We start from the raw sequence: 20890 nt of genomic DNA, 5'->3' as shown, positions 1-20890 counted from the left end.
GTGACTCTCCAGTGACTCTCCAGTGTCTCTCCAGTGACTCTCCAGTGACTCACCAGTGACTCTCCAGTGTCTCTCCAGTGTCTCTCCAGTGACTCACCAGTGTCTCTCCAGTGACTCACCAGTGTCTCTCCAGTGTCTCACCAGTGTCTCTCCAGTGTCTCACCAGTGACTCTCCAGTGACTCTCCAGTGTCTCTCCAGTGACTCTCCAGTGTCTCTCCAGTGTCTCACCAGTGACTCTCCAGTGACTCTCCAGTGTCTCTCCAGTGACTCTCCAGTGACTCACCAGTGTCTCTCCAGTGTCTCTCCAGTGTCTCTCCAGTGACTCTCCAGTGACTCTCCAGTGACTCTCCAGTGTCTCTCCAGTGACTCTCCAGTGTCTCACCAGTGACTCTCCAGTGACTCTCCAGTGTCTCTCCAGTGACTCACCAGTGTCTCTCCAGTGACTCTCCAGTGTCTCTCCAGTGACTCTCCAGTGACTCACCAGTGACTCACCAGTGACTCTCCAGTGTCTCTCCAGTGACTCTCCAGTGTCTCTCCAGTGACTCACCAGTGACTCACCAGTGTCTCTCCAGTGACTCACCAGTGACTCACCAGTGTCTCTCCAGTGTCTCTCCAGTGTCTCACCAGTGACTCTCCAGTGACTCACCAGTGACTCACCAGTGTCTCTCCAGTGTCTCTCCAGTGTCTCTCCAGTGACTCACCAGTGACTCTCCAGTGACTCACCAGTGTCTCTCCAGTGTCTCACCAGTGACTCTCCAGTGTCTCACCAGTGACTCACCAGTGTCTCTCCAGTGACTCACCAGTGACTCACCAGTGACTCTCCAGTGTCTCACCAGTGACTCACCAGTGTCTCTCCAGTGACTCACCAGTGACTCTCCAGTGACTCACCAGTGTCTCTCCAGTGTCTCTCCAGTGTCTCACCAGTGACTCTCCAGTGTCTCACCAGTGACTCACCAGTGTCTCTCCAGTGACTCACCAGTGACTCACCAGTGTCTCTCCAGTGACTCACCAGTGTCTCTCCAGTGACTCACCAGTGACTCACCAGTGTCTCTCCAGTGACTCACCAGTGACTCTCCAGTGTCTCACCAGTGTCTCTCCAGTGACTCACCAGTGACTCACCAGTGACTCACCAGTGACTCACCAGTGTCTCACCAGTGACTCACCAGTGACTCACCAGTGACTCACCAGTGACTCACCAGTGACTCACCAGTGACTCACCAGTGACTCACCAGTGTCTCTCCAGTGACTCACCAGTGTCTCTCCAGTGACTCTCCAGTGTCTCTCCAGTGACTCACCAGTGACTCACCAGTGTCTCACCAGTGTCTCACCAGTGACTCACCAGTGACTCTCCAGTGTCTCTCCAGTGACTCACCAGTGACTCACCAGTGACTCTCCAGTGTCTCACCAGTGACTCACCAGTGTCTCTCCAGTGACTCACCAGTGTCTCTCCAGTGACTCACCAGTGACTCACCAGTGTCTCTCCAGTGACTCACCAGTGACTCTCCAGTGTCTCACCAGTGTCTCTCCAGTGACTCACCAGTGACTCACCAGTGTCTCTCCAGTGACTCACCAGTGACTCTCCAGTGTCTCACCAGTGTCTCTCCAGTGACTCTCCAGTGACTCTCCAGTGTCTCACCAGTGACTCACCAGTGTCTCTCCAGTGACTCACCAGTGACTCACCAGTGACTCACCAGTGTCTCTCCAGTGACTCACCAGTGACTCTCCAGTGACTCTCCAGTGACTCACCAGTGACTCACCAGTGTCTCACCAGTGACTCTCCAGTGACTCACCAGTGTCTCTCCAGTGACTCACCAGTGACTCACCAGTGACTCACCAGTGTCTCTCCAGTGACTCACCAGTGACTCTCCAGTGACTCTCCAGTGTCTCACCAGTGACTCACCAGTGACTCACCAGTGTCTCTCCAGTGACTCTCCAGTGTCTCTCCAGTGACTCTCCAGTGTCTCACCAGTGACTCACCAGTGACTCACCAGTGTCTCTCCAGTGACTCACCAGTGTCTCTCCAGTGTCTCTACAGTGACTCACCAGTGACTCTCCAGTGACTCTCCAGTGTCTCACCAGTGACTCTCCAGTGTCTCTCCAGTGACTCACCAGTGTCTCTCCAGTGTCTCACCAGTGACTCACCAGTGACTCTCCAGTGACTCTCCAGTGTCTCACCAGTGTCTCTCCAGTGTCTCACCAGTGACTCTCCAGTGTCTCTCCAGTGACTCTCCAGTGTCTCACCAGTGTCTCTCCAGTGTCTCTCCAGTGACTCACCAGTGACTCTCCAGTGACTCTCCAGTGTCTCACCAGTGACTCACCAGTGACTCTCCAGTGACTCTCCAGTGACTCACCAGTGTCTCTCCAGTGTCTCTCCAGTGACTCTCCAGTGTCTCTCCAGTGACTCACCAGTGTCTCACCAGTGACTCTCCAGTGACTCACCAGTGACTCTCCAGTGTCTCTCCAGTGTCTCTCCAGTGTCTCTCCAGTGACTCTCCAGTGTCTCTCCAGTGTCTCTCCAGTGACTCTCCAGTGACTCACCAGTGTCTCACCAGTGTCTCTCCAGTGACTCTCCAGTGACTCACCAGTGTCTCACCAGTGACTCTCCAGTGACTCTCCAGTGTCTCTCCAGTGTCTCTCCAGTGACTCTCCAGTGACTCACCAGTGTCTCACCAGTGTCTCACCAGTGACTCACCAGTGTCTCTCCAGTGTCTCTCCAGTGTCTCTCCAGTGTCTCTCCAGTGACTCTCCAGTGTCTCTCCAGTGTCTCTCCAGTGACTCTCCAGTGTCTCACCAGTGACTCTCCAGTGACTCACCAGTGTCTCTCCAGTGTCTCTCCAGTGTCTCTCCAGTGTCTCTCCAGTGACTCTCCAGTGTCTCTCCAGTGTCTCTCCAGTGACTCTCCAGTGTCTCACCAGTGACTCACCAGTGACTCTCCAGTGTCTCTCCAGTGTCTCACCAGTGTCTCTCCAGTGACTCACCAGTGACTCACCAGTGTCTCACCAGTGTCTCTCCAGTGACTCTCCAGTGACTCACCAGTGACTCACCAGTGACTCTCCAGTGACTCTCCAGTGACTCACCAGTGACTCACCAGTGACTCACCAGTGACTCACCAGTGTCTCTCCAGTGACTCACCAGTGACTCTCCAGTGACTCTCCAGTGTCTCTCCAGTGACTCACCAGTGTCTCTCCAGTGACTCTCCAGTGTCTCTCCAGTGACTCACCAGTGACTCACCAGTGACTCTCCAGTGACTCTCCAGTGTCTCTCCAGTGACTCACCAGTGACTCTCCAGTGACTCACCAGTGACTCTCCAGTGACTCTCCAGTGTCTCTCCAGTGACTCACCAGTGTCTCTCCAGTGACTCTCCAGTGTCTCTCCAGTGACTCTCCAGTGTCTCTCCAGTGACTCTCCAGTGACTCACCAGTGACTCTCCAGTGTCTCTCCAGTGACTCTCCAGTGTCTCTCCAGTGTCTCTCCAGTGTCTCACCAGTGACTCTCCAGTGACTCACCAGTGACTCTCCAGTGTCTCTCCAGTGTCTCTCCAGTGACTCTCCAGTGACTCACCAGTGACTCACCAGTGACTCTCCAGTGACTCACCAGTGACTCTCCAGTGTCTCTCCAGTGTCTCTCCAGTGACTCTCCAGTGACTCACCAGTGACTCACCAGTGACTCTCCAGTGACTCACCAGTGTCTCTCCAGTGTCTCTCCAGTGACTCTCCAGTGACTCACCAGTGACTCACCAGTGTCTCTCCAGTGTCTCTCCAGTGACTCTCCAGTGACTCACCAGTGACTCACCAGTGACTCACCAGTGTCTCTCCAGTGACTCTCCAGTGTCTCTCCAGTGACTCACCAGTGACTCTCCAGTGTCTCTCCAGTGACTCTCCAGTGTCTCTCCAGTGACTCACCAGTGTCTCTCCAGTGTCTCTCCAGTGACTCTCCAGTGTCTCTCCAGTGACTCTCCAGTGTCTCTCCAGTGACTCACCAGTGTCTCTCCAGTGACTCTCCAGTGTCTCTCCAGTGACTCACCAGTGTCTCACCAGTGACTCTCCAGTGTCTCTCCAGTGACTCTCCAGTGTCTCTCCAGTGACTCACCAGTGACTCACCAGTGACTCTCCAGTGACTCTCCAGTGTCTCTCCAGTGACTCACCAGTGACTCTCCAGTGTCTCTCCAGTGTCTCACCAGTGACTCTCCAGTGTCTCACCAGTGACTCTCCAGTGACTCTCCAGTGACTCACCAGTGACTCACCAGTGACTCTCCAGTGACTCTCCAGTGTCTCTCCAGTGACTCACCAGTGACTCTCCAGTGTCTCTCCAGTGTCTCACCAGTGACTCTCCAGTGTCTCTCCAGTGACTCACCAGTGACTCTCCAGTGTCTCTCCAGTGACTCACCAGTGACTCACCAGTGACTCACCAGTGACTCACCAGTGACTCACCAGTGACTCTCCAGTGTCTCTCCAGTGTCTCTCCAGTGACTCTCCAGTGTCTCTCCAGTGACTCACCAGTGACTCACCAGTGACTCACCAGTGACTCACCAGTGACTCACCAGTGTCTCACCAGTGACTCACCAGTGACTCACCAGTGACTCACCAGTGTCTCTCCAGTGACTCTCCAGTGTCTCACCAGTGACTCACCAGTGACTCACCAGTGACTCACCAGTGTCTCACCAGTGACTCACCAGTGACTCACCAGTGACTCACCAGTGTCTCACCAGTGACTCACCAGTGTCTCACCAGTGACTCACCAGTGACTCACCAGTGACTCACCAGTGACTCACCAGTGACTCACCAGTGACTCACCAGTGTCTCTCCAGTGACTCTCCAGTGTCTCTCCAGTGACTCACCAGTGTCTCACCAGTGACTCACCAGTGTCTCTCCAGTGACTCTCCAGTGTCTCACCAGTGACTCACCAGTGTCTCTCCAGTGACTCACCAGTGTCTCTCCAGTGTCTCTCCAGTGACTCACCAGTGTCTCTCCAGTGACTCTCCAGTGACTCTCCAGTGTCTCTCCAGTGACTCACCAGTGACTCTCCAGTGACTCACCAGTGACTCTCCAGTGACTCTCCAGTGTCTCACCAGTGACTCTCCAGTGTCTCACCAGTGACTCTCCAGTGACTCACCAGTGACTCACCAGTGACTCTCCAGTGACTCACCAGTGTCTCTCCAGTGACTCACCAGTGACTCACCAGTGACTCTCCAGTGTCTCACCAGTGACTCTCCAGTGACTCACCAGTGTCTCACCAGTGACTCTCCAGTGACTCACCAGTGACTCTCCAGTGACTCTCCAGTGACTCACCAGTGACTCTCCAGTGTCTCACCAGTGACTCTCCAGTGACTCACCAGTGACTCACCAGTGACTCTCCAGTGACTCACCAGTGTCTCTCCAGTGACTCACCAGTGACTCACCAGTGACTCTCCAGTGTCTCACCAGTGACTCTCCAGTGACTCACCAGTGTCTCACCAGTGACTCTCCAGTGACTCACCAGTGACTCTCCAGTGACTCTCCAGTGACTCACCAGTGACTCTCCAGTGTCTCACCAGTGACTCTCCAGTGTCTCACCAGTGACTCTCCAGTGACTCTCCAGTGACTCACCAGTGACTCTCCAGTGACTCTCCAGTGTCTCACCAGTGACTCTCCAGTGACTCACCAGTGACTCACCAGTGACTCTCCAGTGACTCTCCAGTGACTCACCAGTGACTCTCCAGTGACTCACCAGTGACTCTCCAGTGACTCACCAGTGTCTCACCAGTGACTCACCAGTGACTCACCAGTGTCTCACCAGTGACTCACCAGTGACTCACCAGTGACTCTCCAGTGACTCACCAGTGACTCTCCAGTGTCTCTCCAGTGACTCACCAGTGACTCACCAGTGTCTCACCAGTGACTCACCAGTGTCTCACCAGTGACTCTCCAGTGACTCACCAGTGACTCACCAGTGTCTCACCAGTGACTCACCAGTGACTCACCAGTGACTCACCAGTGTCTCACCAGTGACTCTCCAGTGACTCTCCAGTGACTCACCAGTGACTCACCAGTGTCTCTCCAGTGACTCACCAGTGTCTCACCAGTGACTCTCCAGTGACTCTCCAGTGACTCTCCAGTGACTCACCAGTGACTCACCAGTGACTCACCAGTGACTCTCCAGTGACTCACCAGTGACTCACCAGTGACTCTCCAGTGACTCTCCAGTGACTCTCCAGTGACTCACCAGTGACTCACCAGTGACTCTCCAGTGACTCACCAGTGACTCACCAGTGTCTCACCAGTGACTCACCAGTGACTCTCCAGTGACTCACCAGTGACTCACCAGTGACTCACCAGTGACTCTCCAGTGACTCACCAGTGACTCACCAGTGTCTCACCAGTGACTCACCAGTGACTCACCAGTGACTCTCCAGTGACTCACCAGTGACTCACCAGTGTCTCTCCAGTGACTCACCAGTGACTCACCAGTGTCTCTCCAGTGACTCACCAGTGACTCACCAGTGTCTCTCCAGTGTCTCTCCAGTGTCTCTCCAGTGTCTCTCCAGTGTCTCTCCAGTGTCTCTCCAGTGACTCACCAGTGTCTCTCCAGTGACTCACCAGTGTCTCACCAGTGACTCTCCAGTGACTCACCAGTGTCTCTCCAGTGTCTCACCAGTGTCTCTCCAGTGACTCTCCAGTGTCTCTCCAGTGACTCTCCAGTGTCTCTCCAGTGACTCACCAGTGACTCTCCAGTGACTCACCAGTGTCTCTCCAGTGACTCTCCAGTGACTCTCCAGTGACTCTCCAGTGTCTCTCCAGTGTCTCACCAGTGTCTCTCCAGTGTCTCTCCAGTGACTCTCCAGTGTCTCTCCAGTGTCTCTCCAGTGACTCTCCAGTGTCTCACCAGTGACTCTCCAGTGTCTCTCCAGTGTCTCACCAGTGTCTCACCAGTGACTCTCCAGTGTCTCTCCAGTGTCTCTCCAGTGACTCTCCAGTGTCTCTCCAGTGACTCTCCAGTGTCTCTCCAGTGACTCACCAGTGACTCTCCAGTGTCTCTCCAGTGTCTCTCCAGTGACTCTCCAGTGTCTCTCCAGTGACTCTCCAGTGACTCTCCAGTGACTCACCAGTGTCTCTCCAGTGTCTCTCCAGTGTCTCTCCAGTGTCTCACCAGTGACTCTCCAGTGACTCACCAGTGACTCTCCAGTGTCTCACCAGTGACTCTCCAGTGTCTCTCCAGTGACTCACCAGTGACTCTCCAGTGTCTCACCAGTGACTCTCCAGTGTCTCTCCAGTGACTCTCCAGTGACTCTCCAGTGTCTCTCCAGTGACTCTCCAGTGTCTCTCCAGTGACTCTCCAGTGTCTCTCCAGTGACTCTCCAGTGACTCTCCAGTGACTCTCCAGTGACTCACCAGTGACTCTCCAGTGACTCACCAGTGACTCTCCAGTGTCTCTCCAGTGACTCTCCAGTGACTCTCCAGTGACTCACCAGTGACTCTCCAGTGACTCTCCAGTGACTCTCCAGTGACTCTCCAGTGACTCACCAGTGACTCTCCAGTGACTCTCCAGTGACTCTCCAGTGACTCACCAGTGACTCTCCAGTGTCTCTCCAGTGACTCTCCAGTGTCTCACCAGTGACTCTCCAGTGTCTCTCCAGTGTCTCACCAGTGACTCTCCAGTGTCTCACCAGTGACTCACCAGTGTCTCTCCAGTGACTCACCAGTGTCTCACCAGTGACTCTCCAGTGACTCACCAGTGTCTCTCCAGTGACTCACCAGTGTCTCTCCAGTGTCTCTCCAGTGTCTCTCCAGTGACTCTCCAGTGTCTCTCCAGTGACTCACCAGTGTCTCACCAGTGACTCTCCAGTGACTCTCCAGTGACTCACCAGTGACTCTCCAGTGTCTCTCCAGTGACTCTCCAGTGACTCTCCAGTGACTCACCAGTGACTCTCCAGTGACTCTCCAGTGACTCTCCAGTGACTCTCCAGTGACTCACCAGTGACTCTCCAGTGACTCACCAGTGACTCTCCAGTGTCTCTCCAGTGACTCTCCAGTGACTCTCCAGTGACTCACCAGTGACTCTCCAGTGACTCTCCAGTGACTCTCCAGTGACTCTCCAGTGACTCACCAGTGACTCTCCAGTGACTCTCCAGTGACTCTCCAGTGACTCACCAGTGACTCTCCAGTGTCTCTCCAGTGACTCTCCAGTGTCTCACCAGTGACTCTCCAGTGTCTCTCCAGTGTCTCACCAGTGACTCTCCAGTGTCTCACCAGTGACTCACCAGTGTCTCTCCAGTGACTCACCAGTGTCTCACCAGTGACTCTCCAGTGACTCACCAGTGTCTCTCCAGTGACTCACCAGTGTCTCTCCAGTGTCTCTCCAGTGTCTCTCCAGTGACTCTCCAGTGTCTCACCAGTGACTCTCCAGTGACTCTCCAGTGTCTCTCCAGTGTCTCACCAGTGACTCTCCAGTGTCTCTCCAGTGACTCACCAGTGTCTCTCCAGTGACTCTCCAGTGTCTCTCCAGTGACTCTCCAGTGTCTCACCAGTGTCTCTCCAGTGACTCACCAGTGTCTCTCCAGTGTCTCTCCAGTGACTCACCAGTGACTCACCAGTGTCTCTCCAGTGACTCTCCAGTGTCTCACCAGTGACTCTCCAGTGTCTCTCCAGTGACTCACCAGTGTCTCTCCAGTGTCTCTCCAGTGACTCTCCAGTGACTCACCAGTGTCTCACCAGTGACTCTCCAGTGTCTCTCCAGTGACTCACCAGTGTCTCTCCAGTGTCTCACCAGTGACTCTCCAGTGTCTCACCAGTGACTCTCCAGTGTCTCTCCAGTGTCTCACCAGTGACTCTCCAGTGTCTCACCAGTGACTCTCCAGTGACTCTCCAGTGACTCTCCAGTGACTCTCCAGTGACTCACCAGTGACTCTCCAGTGACTCTCCAGTGACTCTCCAGTGACTCACCAGTGACTCACCAGTGACTCACCAGTGACTCTCCAGTGTCTCACCAGTGACTCTCCAGTGACTCTCCAGTGTCTCTCCAGTGACTCACCAGTGTCTCTCCAGTGTCTCTCCAGTGACTCTCCAGTGACTCTCCAGTGTCTCTCCAGTGACTCACCAGTGTCTCTCCAGTGTCTCTCCAGTGACTCTCCAGTGTCTCTCCAGTGACTCTCCAGTGTCTCTCCAGTGACTCTCCAGTGACTCACCAGTGTCTCTCCAGTGACTCTCCAGTGACTCACCAGTGTCTCACCAGTGACTCACCAGTGACTCTCCAGTGACTCACCAGTGACTCTCCAGTGACTCACCAGTGACTCACCAGTGTCTCTCCAGTGTCTCACCAGTGACTCACCAGTGACTCTCCAGTGACTCACCAGTGACTCTCCAGTGACTCACCAGTGACTCACCAGTGTCTCACCAGTGACTCTCCAGTGACTCACCAGTGACTCTCCAGTGACTCTCCAGTGACTCACCAGTGTCTCACCAGTGACTCTCCAGTGACTCTCCAGTGACTCACCAGTGACTCTCCAGTGACTCTCCAGTGACTCACCAGTGACTCTCCAGTGACTCACCAGTGACTCTCCAGTGACTCACCAGTGACTCTCCAGTGACTCACCAGTGACTCTCCAGTGACTCACCAGTGACTCTCCAGTGACTCACCAGTGACTCTCCAGTGTCTCACCAGTGACTCTCCAGTGACTCTCCAGTGACTCACCAGTGACTCTCCAGTGACTCTCCAGTGACTCACCAGTGTCTCTCCAGTGACTCTCCAGTGACTCTCCAGTGACTCACCAGTGTCTCTCCAGTGACTCTCCAGTGTCTCACCAGTGACTCTCCAGTGACTCTCCAGTGACTCACCAGTGACTCTCCAGTGTCTCACCAGTGACTCACCAGTGACTCTCCAGTGACTCACCAGTGACTCACCAGTGTCTCACCAGTGACTCTCCAGTGACTCATTAGTGACTCTCCAGTGACTCTCCAGTGACTCACCAGTGTCTCACCAGTGACTCTCCAGTGACTCTCCAGTGACTCACCAGTGACTCTCCAGTGACTCTCCAGTGACTCACCAGTGTCTCTCCAGTGACTCTCCAGTGACTCTCCAGTGACTCACCAGTGTCTCTCCAGTGACTCTCCAGTGACTCTCCAGTGACTCACCAGTGACTCACCAGTGACTCACCAGTGTCTCTCCAGTGACTCTCCAGTGACTCTCCAGTGACTCACCAGTGACTCACCAGTGACTCTCCAGTGTCTCACCAGTGACTCTCCAGTGACTCACCAGTGACTCTCCAGTGACTCACCAGTGACTCACCAGTGTCTCACCAGTGTCTCACCAGTGACTCTCCAGTGACTCACCAGTGACTCTCCAGTGACTCTCCAGTGACTCACCAGTGTCTCACCAGTGTCTCACCAGTGACTCACCAGTGACTCACCAGTGACTCTCCAGTGACTCACCAGTGACTCTCCAGTGACTCACCAGTGACTCTCCAGTGTCTCACCAGTGACTCACCAGTGTCTCTCCAGTGACTCACCAGTGACTCACCAGTGACTCTCCAGTGACTCACCAGTGACTCTCCAGTGACTCACCAGTGACTCTCCAGTGTCTCACCAGTGACTCACCAGTGTCTCTCCAGTGACTCACCAGTGACTCACCAGTGACTCTCCAGTGACTCACCAGTGTCTCTCCAGTGTCTCTCCAGTGTCTCACCAGTGACTCTCCAGTGACTCACCAGTGACTCTCCAGTGTCTCACCAGTGACTCTCCAGTGTCTCTCCAGTGACTCACCAGTGACTCTCCAGTGACTCACCAGTGTCTCTCCAGTGTCTCTCCAGTGTCTCACCAGTGACTCACCAGTGACTCTCCAGTGTCTCTCCAGTGACTCACCAGTGTCTCTCCAGTGTCTCTCCAGTGTCTCTCCAGTGACTCACCAGTGTCTCTCCAGTGACTCTCCAGTGACTCTCCAGTGACTCTCCAGTGACTCACCAGTGACTCTCCAGTGTCTCACCAGTGTCTCTCCAGTGTCTCACCAGTGACTCACCAGTGACTCTCCAGTGTCTCTCCAGTGACTCACCAGTGTCTCTCCAGTGTCTCTCCAGTGTCTCTCCAGTGACTCACCAGTGTCTCTCCAGTGTCTCTCCAGTGTCTCTCCAGTGACTCACCAGTGTCTCTCCAGTGTCTCTCCAGTGTCTCTCCAGTGACTCACCAGTGACTCTCCAGTGTCTCTCCAGTGTCTCTCCAGTGACTCACCAGTGACTCTCCAGTGACTCTCCAGTGACTCACCAGTGACTCACCAGTGACTCTCCAGTGTCTCACCAGTGACTCACCAGTGACTCTCCAGTGTCTCACCAGTGACTCACCAGTGTCTCTCCAGTGACTCTCCAGTGTCTCTCCAGTGACTCTCCAGTGACTCTCCAGTGTCTCTCCAGTGACTCTCCAGTGTCTCACCAGTGACTCTCCAGTGTCTCTCCAGTGACTCTCCAGTGACTCTCCAGTGTCTCTCCAGTGACTCACCAGTGTCTCTCCAGTGACTCACCAGTGTCTCTCCAGTGTCTCTCCAGTGTCTCTCCAGTGTCTCTCCAGTGTCTCTCCAGTGACTCACCAGTGTCTCTCCAGTGTCTCTCCAGTGTCTCTCCAGTGTCTCTCCAGTGACTCTCCAGTGACTCACCAGTGTCTCTCCAGTGTCTCTCCAGTGTCTCTCCAGTGACTCTCCAGTGACTCACCAGTGACTCTCCAGTGTCTCTCCAGTGACTCTCCAGTGTCTCTCCAGTGTCTCTCCAGTGACTCTCCAGTGACTCACCAGTGTCTCTCCAGTGACTCACCAGTGTCTCTCCAGTGTCTCTCCAGTGACTCACCAGTGACTCTCCAGTGTCTCTCCAGTGTCTCACCAGTGACTCACCAGTGTCTCTCCAGTGACTCACCAGTGACTCACCAGTGACTCACCAGTGACTCTCCAGTGTCTCTCCAGTGACTCACCAGTGTCTCTCCAGTGTCTCTCCAGTGTCTCTCCAGTGACTCACCAGTGTCTCTCCAGTGACTCACCAGTGACTCACCAGTGACTCACCAGTGTCTCTCCAGTGACTCTCCAGTGACTCACCAGTGACTCACCAGTGTCTCTCCAGTGACTCTCCAGTGTCTCTCCAGTGACTCACCAGTGTCTCTCCAGTGACTCACCAGTGACTCACCAGTGACTCACCAGTGACTCACCAGTGTCTCTCCAGTGACTCACCAGTGACTCACCAGTGACTCACCAGTGACTCACCAGTGTCTCTCCAGTGTCTCTCCAGTGTCTCTCCAGTGACTCACCAGTGTCTCTCCAGTGACTCACCAGTGACTCACCAGTGACTCACCAGTGTCTCTCCAGTGACTCTCCAGTGACTCACCAGTGACTCACCAGTGTCTCTCCAGTGACTCTCCAGTGTCTCTCCAGTGACTCACCAGTGTCTCTCCAGTGACTCACCAGTGACTCACCAGTGACTCACCAGTGACTCACCAGTGTCTCACCAGTGACTCACCAGTGACTCACCAGTGTCTCTCCAGTGACTCTCCAGTGACTCACCAGTGACTCACCAGTGTCTCTCCAGTGACTCTCCAGTGTCTCTCCAGTGACTCACCAGTGTCTCTCCAGTGACTCACCAGTGACTCTCCAGTGACTCACCAGTGACTCTCCAGTGTCTCACCAGTGTCTCACCAGTGACTCTCCAGTGTCTCTCCAGTGACTCACCAGTGTCTCTCCAGTGACTCACCAGTGACTCTCCAGTGACTCACCAGTGACTCTCCAGTGTCTCACCAGTGTCTCACCAGTGACTCTCCAGTGTCTCTCCAGTGTCTCTCCAGTGTCTCTCCAGTGTCTCTCCAGTGACTCTCCAGTGTCTCTCCAGTGTCTCTCCAGTGACTCTCCAGTGACTCTCCAGTGACTCACCAGTGTCTCTCCAGTGTCTCTCCAGTGACTCACCAGTGTCTCTCCAGTGTCTCTCCAGTGACTCTCCAGTGACTCACCAGTGACTCACCAGTGACTCACCAGTGTCTCTCCAGTGTCTCTCCAGTGACTCACCAGTGACTCACCAGTGTCTCTCCAGTGACTCTCCAGTGACTCTCCAGTGACTCACCAGTGTCTCTCCAGTGTCTCTCCAGTGACTCACCAGTGTCTCTCCAGTGACTCACCAGTGTCTCTCCAGTGTCTCTCCAGTGTCTCTCCAGTGTCTCTCCAGTGACTCTCCAGTGTCTCTCCAGTGTCTCTCCAGTGTCTCTCCAGTGTCTCTCCAGTGTCTCTCCAGTGTCTCTCCAGTGACTCTCCAGTGTCTCTCCAGTGTCTCTCCAGTGTCTCTCCAGTGTCTCTCCAGTGTCTCTCCAGTGTCTCTCCAGTGACTCTCCAGTGACTCACCAGTGACTCTCCAGTGACTCTCCAGTGTCTCTCCAGTGACTCACCAGTGTCTCTCCAGTGACTCTCCAGTGTCTCTCCAGTGACTCACCAGTGACTCACCAGTGTCTCTCCAGTGTCTCTCCAGTGACTCTCCAGTGTCTCTCCAGTGACTCACCAGTGACTCACCAGTGTCTCTCCAGTGACTCTCCAGTGACTCACCAGTGACTCACCAGTGTCTCTCCAGTGACTCTCCAGTGACTCACCAGTGACTCACCAGTGACTCACCAGTGACTCTCCAGTGTCTCTCCAGTGACTCACCAGTGACTCACCAGTGACTCACCAGTGACTCACCAGTGTCTCTCCAGTGTCTCTCCAGTGACTCACCAGTGTCTCACCAGTGACTCTCCAGTGTCTCACCAGTGACTCTCCAGTGTCTCTCCAGTGTCTCACCAGTGACTCTCCAGTGTCTCTCCAGTGTCTCACCAGTGACTCTCCAGTGACTCTCCAGTGTCTCTCCAGTGACTCTCCAGTGACTCACCAGTGTCTCACCAGTGTCTCTCCAGTGACTCACCAGTGTCTCACCAGTGACTCTCCAGTGACTCTCCAGTGTCTCTCCAGTGTCTCACCAGTGACTCTCCAGTGTCTCACCAGTGTCTCTCCAGTGACTCACCAGTGACTCACCAGTGTCTCTCCAGTGACTCTCCAGTGACTCTCCAGTGTCTCACCAGTGTCTCTCCAGTGACTCTCCAGTGTCTCACCAGTGACTCTCCAGTGTCTCACCAGTGACTCTCCAGTGTCTCACCAGTGTCTCTCCAGTGTCTCTCCAGTGACTCACCAGTGTCTCACCAGTGACTCTCCAGTGTCTCACCAGTGACTCTCCAGTGACTCACCAGTGACTCTCCAGTGTCTCACCAGTGACTCTCCAGTGTCTCACCAGTGACTCTCCAGTGTCTCTCCAGTGACTCTCCAGTGTCTCACCAGTGACTCTCCAGTGTCTCACCAGTGACTCTCCAGTGTCTCACCAGTGACTCTCCAGTGTCTCTCCAGTGACTCACCAGTGTCTCTCCAGTGACTCTCCAGTGACTCACCAGTGTCTCACCAGTGACTCTCCAGTGTCTCACCAGTGACTCTCCAGTGTCTCTCCAGTGTCTCTCCAGTGTCTCACCAGTGACTCACCAGTGACTCACCAGTGTCTCACCAGTGTCTCACCAGTGACTCACCAGTGTCTCTCCAGTGACTCTCCAGTGTCTCACCAGTGTCTCTCCAGTGTCTCACCAGTGACTCACCAGTGACTCTCCAGTGTCTCTCCAGTGTCTCTCCAGTGACTCACCAGTGTCTCACCAGTGTCTCACCAGTGTCTCACCAGTGACTCACCAGTGACTCTCCAGTGTCTCTCCAGTGTCTCTCCAGTGACTCACCAGTGTCTCACCAGTGTCTCTCCAGTGTCTCTCCAGTGACTCACCAGTGACTCACCAGTGTCTCTCCAGTGACTCTCCAGTGTCTCTCCAGTGTCTCTCCAGTGACTCTCCAGTGTCTCTCCAGTGTCTCACCAGTGTCTCACCAGTGACTCTCCAGTGACTCACCAGTGTCTCACCAGTGACTCACCAGTGTCTCTCCAGTGACTCTCCAGTGTCTCTCCAGTGTCTCTCCAGTGACTCACCAGTGTCTCACCAGTGTCTCTCCAGTGTCTCACCAGTGACTCTCCAGTGTCTCTCCAGTGTCTCTCCAGTGACTCACCAGTGTCTCACCAGTGTCTCTCCAGTGACTCACCAGTGACTCTCCAGTGTCTCTCCAGTGACTCACCAGTGACTCTCCAGTGTCTCTCCAGTGACTCACCAGTGACTCTCCAGTGACTCACCAGTGTCTCTCCAGTGTCTCACCAGTGACTCTCCAGTGTCTCTCCAGTGTCTCTCCAGTGACTCTCCAGTGTCTCTCCAGTGTCTCACCAGTGACTCTCCAGTGTCTCTCCAGTGTCTCTCCAGTGACTCACCAGTGTCTCACCAGTGTCTCTCCAGTGACTCACCAGTGACTCTCCAGTGTCTCTCCAGTGACTCACCAGTGACTCTCCAGTGTCTCTCCAGTGTCTCTCCAGTGACTCTCCAGTGACTCACCAGTGTCTCACCAGTGACTCTCCAGTGTCTCACCAGTGACTCTCCAGTGTCTCTCCAGTGTCTCACCAGTGACTCTCCAGTGTCTCTCCAGTGACTCTCCAGTGACTCTCCAGTGTCTCTCCAGTGTCTCTCCAGTGACTCTCCAGTGTCTCTCCAGTGACTCTCCAGTGTCTCTCCAGTGACTCTCCAGTGACTCACCAGTGACTCTCCAGTGACTCTCCAGTGTCTCTCCAGTGACTCACCAGTGTCTCTCCAGTGACTCACCAGTGTCTCTCCAGTGACTCTCCAGTGACTCTCCAGTGTCTCTCCAGTGTCTCTCCAGTGACTCACCAGTGACTCACCAGTGTCTCTCCAGTGTCTCTCCAGTGACTCACCAGTGTCTCTCCAGTGACTCTCCAGTGTCTCTCCAGTGTCTCTCCAGTGTCTCTCCAGTGTCTCTCCAGTGTCTCTCCAGTGACTCACCAGTGACTCACCAGTGACTCTCCAGTGACTCACCAGTGTCTCTCCAGTGTCTCTCCAGTGACTCACCAGTGTCTCTCCAGTGTCTCTCCAGTGTCTCACCAGTGACTCACCAGTGACTCACCAGTGTCTCACCAGTGACTCACCAGTGTCTCTCCAGTGACTCACCAGTGTCTCTCCAGTGTCTCTCCAGTGACTCTCCAGTGACTCTCCAGTGACTCTCCAGTGTCTCTCCAGTGACTCACCAGTGTCTCTCCAGTGTCTCTCCAGTGACTCACCAGTGACTCTCCAGTGTCTCTCCAGTGACTCACCAGTGACTCTCCAGTGTCTCTCCAGTGACTCACCAGTGACTCTCCAGTGTCTCTCCAGTGACTCACCAGTGACTCACCAGTGACTCACCAGTGTCTCACCAGTGACTCACCAGTGACTCTCCAGTGTCTCTCCAGTGACTCACCAGTGACTCTCCAGTGTCTCTCCAGTGACTCACCAGTGACTCTCCAGTGTCTCACCAGTGACTCACCAGTGACTCTCCAGTGTCTCACCAGTGACTCACCAGTGTCTCACCAGTGACTCACCAGTGACTCTCCAGTGTCTCTCCAGTGACTCACCAGTGACTCTCCAGTGTCTCTCCAGTGACTCACCAGTGACTCACCAGTGTCTCTCCAGTGACTCTCCAGTGTCTCTCCAGTGACTCACCAGTGTCTCTCCAGTGACTCTCCAGTGTCTCTCCAGTGACTCACCAGTGTCTCTCCAGTGTCTCTCCAGTGTCTCTCCAGTGACTCACCAGTGTCTCTCCAGTGACTCTCCAGTGTCTCTCCAGTGACTCACCAGTGTCTCTCCAGTGACTCTCCAGTGTCTCTCCAGTGACTCACCAGTGTCTCTCCAGTGACTCTCCAGTGTCTCTCCAGTGACTCTCCAGTGTCTCTCCAGTGACTCACCAGTGTCTCTCCAGTGACTCTCCAGTGACTCTCCAGTGACTCACCAGTGACTCACCAGTGTCTCTCCAGTGACTCTCCAGTGTCTCTCCAGTGACTCACCAGTGTCTCTCCAGTGTCTCTCCAGTGACTCACCAGTGTCTCTCCAGTGACTCTCCAGTGTCTCACCAGTGTCTCACCAGTGTCTCACCAGTGTCTCTCCAGTGACTCACCAGTGTCTCTCCAGTGACTCTCCAGTGACTCACCAGTGACTCACCAGTGACTCTCCAGTGTCTCACCAGTGTCTCACCAGTGTCTCACCAGTGACTCACCAGTGACTCTCCAGTGACTCACCAGTGACTCACCAGTGACTCTCCAGTGACTCACCAGTGTCTCTCCAGTGACTCACCAGTGTCTCTCCAGTGACTCTCCAGTGACTCGCCAGTGACTCACCAGTGACTCTCCAGTGTCTCACCAGTGTCTCACCAGTGTCTCACCAGTGTCTCACCAGTGACTCTCCAGTGACTCACCAGTGTCTCTCCAGTGACTCTCCAGTGACTCTCCAGTGTCTCACCAGTGTCTCACCAGTGTCTCACCAGTGACTCACCAGTGACTCTCCAGTGACTCACCAGTGACTCACCAGTGTCTCACCAGTGACTCACCAGTGTCTCTCCAGTGACTCACCAGTGTCTCTCCAGTGACTCTCCAGTGACTCGCCAGTGACTCACCAGTGACTCTCCAGTGACTCACCAGTGACTCTCCAGTGACTCACCAGTGACTCACCAGTGACTCTCCAGTGACTCACCAGTGACTCACCAGTGACTCTCCAGTGTCTCACCAGTGTCTCTCCAGTGACTCACCAGTGTCTCTCCAGTGACTCACCAGTGTCTCACCAGTGACTCTCCAGTGACTCACCAGTGACTCACCAGTGACTCGCCAGTGACTCACCAGTGACTCTCCAGTGACTCACCAGTGACTCACCAGTGACTCTCCAGTGACTCACCAGTGTCTCACCAGTGACTCTCCAGTGACTCACCAGTGACTCACCAGTGACTCACCAGTGACTCGCCAGTGACTCACCAGTGTCTCACCAGTGACTCTCCAGTGACTCACCAGTGACTCACCAGTGACTCACCAGTGACTCGCCAGTGTCTCTCCAGTGACTCACCAGTGTCTCACCAGTGACTCTCCAGTGACTCACCAGTGACTCTCCAGTGACTCACCAGTGACTCACCAGTGACTCTCCAGTGACTCACCAGTGACTCTCCAGTGACTCTCCAGTGTCTCTCCAGTGACTCTCCAGTGTCTCACCAGTGACTCTCCAGTGACTCTCCAGTGTCTCTCCAGTGTCTCTCCAGTGACTCTCCAGTGACTCTCCAGTGACTCTCCAGTGACTCACCAGTGTCTCACCAGTGACTCACCAGTGACTCTCCAGTGTCTCTCCAGTGTCTCTCCAGTGTCTCTCCAGTGACTCACCAGTGACTCTCCAGTGACTCACCAGTGACTCACCAGTGACTCTCCAGTGTCTCTCCAGTGACTCACCAGTGACTCACCAGTGACTCTCCAGTGTCTCTCCAGTGACTCTCCAGTACCCTGGTGACACTCACCAGTGATCTCTCCAGTGACTCTCCAGTGTCTCTCCAGTGACTCCCAGTGACTCTCCAGTGTCTCTCCCAGTGACTCACCAGTGACTCACCAGTGACCTCACCCAGTGACTCTCCAGTGTCTCACCAGTGTCTCACCAGTGACTCTCCAGTGACTCTCCAGTGACTCTACCAGTGTCTCTCCAGTGACTCTCCAGTGACTCTCCAGTGACTCTCCAGTGACTCACCAGTGACTCACCAGTGACTCACCAGTGACTCTCCAGTGTCTCACCAGTGTCTCACCAGTGGACTCTCCAGTGACTCTCACAGTGACTCCTCCCAGTGACTCTCCAGTGACTCACCAGTGATCTCTCCAGTGTCTCACCAGTGTCTCCCCAGTGACTCACCAGTGACTCTCCAGTGACTCACCAGTGTCTCTCCAGTGACTCTCCAGTGACTCTCCAGTGACTCTCCAGTGACTCTCCAGTCCTCCAGTGACTCTCAGTGACTCACCAGTGACTCCTCCAGTGACTCTCCAGTGTCTCACCAGTGACTCTCCCAGTGACTCATCCAGTGACTCTCTCCAGTGACTCTCAGTGACTCTCCAGTGACCTCATCTCCAGTGATCTCTCCAGTGTACTCACAGTGTATCTCGACCCAGTGAACTCACCAGTGTCTCTCCAGTGACTCTCCAGTGACTCTCCAGTGTCTCTCCAGTGTCTCTCCAGTGTCTCTCCAGTGACTCTCCAGTGACTCACCAGTGTCTCTCCAGTGTCTCTCCAGTGACTCTCCAGTGACTCTCCAGTGTCTCTCCAGTGTCTCTCCAGTGTCTCTCCAGTGACTCTCCAGTGACTCTCCAGTGTCTCACCAGTGTCTCTCCAGTGACTCTCCAGTGTCTCACCAGTGTCTCTCCAGTGTCTCTCCAGTGACTCTCCAGTGTCTCACCAGTGTCTCTCCAGTGTCTCTCCAGTGACTCTCCAGTGACTCTCCAGTGACTCTCCAGTGACTCTCCAGTGACTCTCCAGTGACTCTCCAGTGTCTCTCCAGTGTCTCACCAGTGACTCTCCAGTGTCTCACCAGTGTCTCACCAGTGACTCACCAGTGACTCACCAGTGACTCACCAGTGTCTCTCCAGTGACTCACCAGTGTCTCTCCAGTGTCTCACCAGTGACTCTCCAGTGACTCTCCAGTGACTCTCCAGTGACTCTCCAGTGACTCACCAGTGACTCTCCAGTGTCTCACCAGTGACTCTCCAGTGTCTCTCCAGTGTCTCACCAGTGTCTCTCCAGTGACTCTCCAGTGACTCTCCAGTGACTCTCCAGTGACTCTCCAGTGACTCTCCAGTGACTCACCAGTGACTCTCCAGTGTCTCTCCAGTGACTCACCAGTGACTCACCAGTGACTCTCCAGTGTCTCACCAGTGACTCACCAGTGACTCTCCAGTGACTCACCAGTGACTCACCAGTGACTCTCCAGTGACTCTCCAGTGACTCTCCAGTGACTCTCCAGTGACTCTCCAGTGACTCTCCAGTGTCTCTCCAGTGTCTCTCCAGTGTCTCTCCAGTGACTCTCCAGTGTCTCACCAGTGTCTCTCCAGTGACTCTCCAGTGACTCACCAGTGACTCTCCAGTGTCTCACCAGTGTCTCTCCAGTGTCTCACCAGTGTCTCTCCAGTGACTCTCCAGTGACTCACCAGTGACTCTCCAGTGTCTCACCAGTGTCTCTCCAGTGTCTCTCCAGTGACTCTCCAGTGTCTCACCAGTGTCTCTCCAGTGACTCTCCAGTGACTCTCCAGTGACTCACCAGTGTCTCACCAGTGACTCTCCAGTGTCTCACCAGTGTCTCTCCAGTGTCTCTCCAGTGACTCACCAGTGTCTCTCCAGTGACTCTCCAGTGACTCACCAGTGACTCACCAGTGTCTCACCAGTGTCTCTCCAGTGACTCTCCAGTGACTCTCCAGTGTCTCACCAGTGTCTCTCCAGTGTCTCTCCAGTGACTCACCAGTGTCTCACCAGTGTCTCTCCAGTGACTCTCCAGTGACTCACCAGTGACTCACCAGTGTCTCACCAGTGACTCTCCAGTGTCTCACCAGTGTCTCTCCAGTGACTCTCCAGTGACTCACCAGTGACTCACCAGTGTCTCACCAGTGACTCACCAGTGTCTCTCCAGTGTCTCTCCAGTGACTCACCAGTGACTCTCCAGTGTCTCACCAGTGACTCTCCAGTGTCTCTCCAGTGACTCACCAGTGACTCTCCAGTGTCTCACCAGTGACTCTCCAGTGTCTCTCCAGTGACTCACCAGTGACTCTCCAGTGTCTCACCAGTGACTCTCCAGTGTCTCTCCAGTGACTCTCCAGTGACTCACCAGTGACTCACCAGTGTCTCTCCAGTGTCTCACCAGTGACTCTCCAGTGTCTCTCCAGTGACTCTCCAGTGACTCACCAGTGACTCACCAGTGTCTCTCCAGTGTCTCTCCAGTGACTCACCAGTGACTCTCCAGTGTCTCTCCAGTGAC

The sequence above is a fragment of the Lampetra fluviatilis genome, unplaced genomic scaffold (assembly GCF_964198595.1).
Source record: "Lampetra fluviatilis unplaced genomic scaffold, kcLamFluv1.1 SCAFFOLD_210, whole genome shotgun sequence".
In the NCBI taxonomy this organism is placed as follows: Eukaryota; Metazoa; Chordata; class Hyperoartia; order Petromyzontiformes; family Petromyzontidae; genus Lampetra; species Lampetra fluviatilis.
This window is presented reverse-complemented; position numbering follows the sequence as displayed.